The sequence below is a fragment of the Eucalyptus grandis genome, chromosome 3, assembly GCF_016545825.1.
Source record: "Eucalyptus grandis isolate ANBG69807.140 chromosome 3, ASM1654582v1, whole genome shotgun sequence".
In the NCBI taxonomy this organism is placed as follows: Eukaryota; Viridiplantae; Streptophyta; class Magnoliopsida; order Myrtales; family Myrtaceae; genus Eucalyptus; species Eucalyptus grandis.
Window position 1 is genome coordinate 18410252 of NC_052614.1, and position 5398 is coordinate 18415649.

Below are 5398 nucleotides of genomic sequence, written 5' to 3' on the forward strand. Positions count from 1 at the left end.
AACATAATCAAATTTTAAGAGAAATGAACAAGTATAGCCTAGTAAATCGGCTAGATCTTGGAGACGATGGTTCTGGTGATGTGTTCCGAGACACCCGAGACTTGATGGACTTAAATGGTGACCATAATTTGGTTATTTGACCTAGATCTCTTCATGAAAATTGTAAAGGACACCTTGATACATGACATATCCGAATTTCAGAAGATACGAAAGAGAATAGATGGGTGAAAACTTAATATTTCGGAGATGTGTATTCTGGACGATGCGGTAAGGGTTCCAGAAGCTTCGTGAGGTTGAATAAAATAATATATAAGGAATTTGACTTGGAGTTCTTCATGAAAGATGTACGAAAATGTCTTGGCTATCACCCTGTAAAATTTTGTAATTTTTGGGAGGCCGAATGGATATTTTAATTGAATTTATTCGGAAACTGTGCATTTGGTTTAAATCCGAGAATCATAGGATGTTTTGGAAAATTGTGGAATTTGGTAAAAATTCATATTGGCCATGAATTTTGCAAGTAAATATCATCCTATGGGTTTGTTTAATAATTTCTTGGATTTTTGTAATTTTGGGAATTTATTGATATTAAATAATAAAATAAATAAAATAATAAAATAATAATAAAATAAAATGGATTTTTATTTGGCCATGGATTCATTTCTATTTGTGTGGCATATGTGTGATGAGGTCTTCGCACATGTATTGGATTGAGATGTATATGTGATAAAGTCTTGGTATGCGTATGACATGGTCCTTGTACATGTATTGAATTGAGATGTGTATGGGATAAAGTTTTGGCATGTGTATGACATATGAATTGAGATGCAAGTGTGAATTCCATGTCAAGTGTGATTTGTTTGATACCATGCCAATTGCCATGTTAAATTGAGATCAAAATAATGGTAAATGTGGAAAATGATAAGTGAGGAAGTGGTTGTGGTGGATGATGATGCTCGGTGGCCTAGTGGCGTAATTCCAGAGATTCCCCGGGAGTGTCGGGATGCCCGGTGGTATACGGTACGTAATTCCAGGGGAGGCCTGGTGGTATGTCGGTACATAATTCCGAAGCCTTGTCGGAGGTCTTTGCCCGAAAGGAATGCCTCGCGATGCCGTGGATTGGGGTGCGAGATGCCTGGCTAGAAGGGTAAAGGCCGGAAGCCCTGTCGGAGGTTTCTGCCCGAAGGGAATGCCTCGTGATGCTAGTTGGGATGCGAGATGCCCGGAATGTGGGGGGGCGGAAGCCCGGTGGCCATGGGATGGCTGGAATGCTGGGAACCCTGTCGGAGGTCTTTGCCCGAAGGGATGATGAAATTGATGATTTGAGGAATGGGTGATGTGGTGATCAAATTGAAAGCTAAAAGTGGAAATTAAACCATGGCATGATATGCATGATGATATGCATGATGATGATGATGATGATATGTGATGTGATATGATGATCACCCATGATATGATATGCATGATGATATGCATGATGGTGATGATGATGATATGTGATGTGATATGATGATCACCCATGATATGATATGCATGATGATATGTATGATGATGATGATGATGATATGTGATGTGATATGATGATCACCCATGATATGATATGCATGATAATGATGATGATGATATGTGATGTGATATGATGATCACCCATGATATGATATGCATGATGATGATGATGATGATGATGATGATGATGATGATATATGATATGGCATGTGTATTGTGGTGATGTCATGATGATGATGACATGTATGATGTAATGATGCCATGATGATGATGACATGTATGATGTAATGAGGCCATGATGATGATGACACGTATGATGTAATGATGTCATGACGATGATGACATGTATGATACGATGTGATATACATGTATGTGTTATAAATTGATATGATGATGCATGATGGTATGCGCATGGCTTCAAGGTAAGTAACGCCTGCAATGCATGTATGATCTGCCTGATGCATTGAGTTGTTATTGGATTTCCCTATCTGCTGAGTGGTTGTACTCACCCCTTTAATAACATTTCAGATTAGTAATGGTTTGAGCGGTTGGATATGACCGCGAGGAGAAGGATAGCAAAGGAGGGAACCTTTGGACGCTGACACTAGTTGATGGACCTTAAGCATACGATTTGTGGGAGGAGATGTCGGTCATCTTTTGAAGTGTAGCCGAGTATAGAAAACTACGGCATTTTGATGTACCGACTAAAGATGTCTATATGCTCTATGTAAATAAACGTGTTCGGTTTTAACTTATATAAGATGTTTAGTCGGTGTGCATCGTTTTCTGAATATAGGGAAGGGAGTTGTTGGATGTGCTTCCGCATATAAATTGCGCAAGGGACCGATCGAAAAAAAAGAAAAAAAAAATGTAAACCCCCAAGTTGTATGGACCCGCTGCACTTGAAATGGTATCAGAGTGATATGTTAATAAGCAAAGTGAATGGTAAGCGAACTGTGGCGACTCTAATCGGATTGGGGGCCGTCGAGGGGTGCCACAGATTTCATATCAAGATAGATTTGATTAACTCAATCTAATTGATTGACAATTGGATTTTGAAGACAAGAACTTTCTAAACGGAGAAGCTTTACTTATAAAAATCAAGATTCTGTTTGTATGGGCGATTAGAATCAATTTGGGATTCTACTTCTATCACTCAATGGCTACTAAATCTTCTAGATACATATCTGTCCAATGGGTAGATTGGAAGGCGATCCTCTAGATACTGTCCAATGGCTAGTTTGGAAGTGGAGGAGTATTTAAGGAGATCAATGACTGGTGAGCAAGTAAGAGACAGAGCATGGAATTTATAATTCCAAAGTCTGAGCAAACTTTGAGCATACACTTATCTCTTGTGAGTTTAAACATTTGTGATCATGAGAGAAATATCAAAAAAGTGACTTAGTGAGATAGTGTGATCTACTACTAAGTGTTTGCACTTAAAATTGTCATCTCTTGTTGATTGCATAGTGGAATCCAGCCAGAAGGCTGTTAGCATGGGAGAGTGGATATAGGCTTGATCTAAGCCGAACCACTATAAATTTTGTGTTCTTATTCTCTTCCTTGTACTCCTTTATTTTTTTTTTCGTAATTCTATTTAACTACTAAAATCTGAACTCGCTCAAAGTCAGTTTTTCTTCACACCTCTAGGAGTTCATACTAGCACTTTCAATGGCCACCCTCAAAATTCAACTAGAAGTGCAAATAAGTATTAAGACATTGCAGTTGACAGATCCTGAGATCCAAAAACTTATGCAAGAAGATACAGAAAAGAGAAAGGCTGCCTTTCAAGTTTTTGAGGACGGAACACTGAAGTTTTGTGGACGATTGTGTGTACATGATGATGCAAAGCTTGAGGAAGAAATCTTGTCAGAAGATCATCGTAGTAGTTACAACATTCGTTCAAGCAGTACAAAAATGTATCAGAATCTGCATCGACACTATTGGTAGACCGGTATGAAGGTGGATATCGCCAGACATGTTGCCAAGTGTTCGACGTGCTAGCAAGTGAAAGCACAGCATTGCAAGCCTGGAGGACTTTTGCAACCTCTCAAGATTCCTGAGTGGAAGGAGTCAGCGAGGTAATGATTCCATATGGGCTATAGTTGACAGATTGACGAAGTTTGCTCACTTCATCGCCGTACGAAAGGATTTTGCATTGGACATATATGCCGAGTTATACGTGTGCCAGATAGTTCGTTCGCATGGAGTTCTAGTGACGATTACGTTAGATCAAGACCTGAAGTTTACAACAGCCTTTTGGAAAGGTTTACAGACTGCCTTGGGAACGAAGCTGCAGTATAACACGGCCTATCATCCGCATATGGATGGCCAGTCTGAGAGGACGATTCAAACCCTCGAAGACATGCTACGAGCTTGTGTGTTGGACTTTAAAGGAAGCTGGGAGGAATAGCTCCATCTAGTCGAGTTCGCCTACAACAACATTTATTAGCAGACCATACAGATGGCACCGTTTGAAGCGTGCAGAACCCTAGTCTATTGGGACGAAGTTGGAGAGGGCAAGATAACCGGCCTAGAGTTGGTTCAACAGTCAGTGGATGCCGTCAAAGTCATTTGAGAAAGACTTAAGATTGCTTAAAGTCGCTAGAAAAGTTACATAGATAAGCGGCGAAGACCATTGAAATTCCAAGTGGGTGAACACGTCTTTCTTAAAGTGTCACCAATGAGAGGTACTTCGCACTTTGGCAAGAAAGGGAAGTTAAGTCCGAGGTACGTCGGTCCCTTTGAAATATTGGAAAGAATAGGGACTTTGATGTATCATCTTGCGTTGCCACCAAGACTTGCCTAGGTGCATGATATCTTCCACGTGTCGATGTTGAGAAAGTATGAACCTGACCCGACCCACGTTCTGAATTTTGAAGAATTAGATGTGGACGATAGAGTGTCGTACGTGGACAAGCCAGTTCAGATCATGGATTGAAAGGAACAAGTGCTGTGTACCAAGACAATCTCTTTGGTGAAAGTGGTATGGCAACAACACGGGACAGAAGGAGCTACTTGGGAAAGCGAAGAATCGATGAGACGATAATACCTCCACCTTTTTGAAGAAGATTTGTAATGGTTTAAATTTCAAGGACGGAATTTTTATAACAGGAGAAGAGTTGTGACATCCTGAATTTTCGACCCCATTTCAATGAAATGAAATGGACTTTTCATTGACGCCCCTATGGTCCTTTTTCTCTGAGCTAATCACTCATGAGTTAACTAACCTATTAAGTGAAGCTGTTAATGGATATAATCACGATAAAATCCCTAAAAGCTACCAAGTAGGTTGGATTGTACTAAAATTGCGTTCGGTTGATTTTAACCACGAAATTGAACTCGATTTTGGGAATCGAATGTTCGAGTGTGTCACAATTTATTTTTAGGACCTCGTCTCATCTTTCGGGAAACTTCTGTCGAGTCTGGGATTTTTGGCGGAAAATCAAGTCCGGCAAAATTAAAATCAAGGAAGTTCGGATGGGCTCCTTAATTGGATTTTTGGCCACCAATTTGAATGGTTATGTGAAGGATGGAAGGGAAATTCGTATGGACATCAAGGGAGGCATTTTTGGCCCCCAAATTGGTTTAATTTGGTGAAGAAATGGGAAGAAATTAGCCATTGGTTGCTGCCAAGACTTTGAAGGGTAGAAGACTTTGGAGGCAAGCACTCGAGTGGCTGAATATTTCTCTTGGCTGTCCATTGGCTGCATGTTTGACTTCTTCGCCTCCCTCTCTCCATCCAAATCTCTCCTTCCCTCCTTGTGCTTGTAGCCCCTCAGCCAAGTTCCCCATCTTCTGCTTCTCCCTCTTCAGTTCTTCTTCCTCTTCCTTTTTTCCTGGTTGCCGCACCTATCCACCCACATCTTCACGAATGGCAGACCAGTTGCCG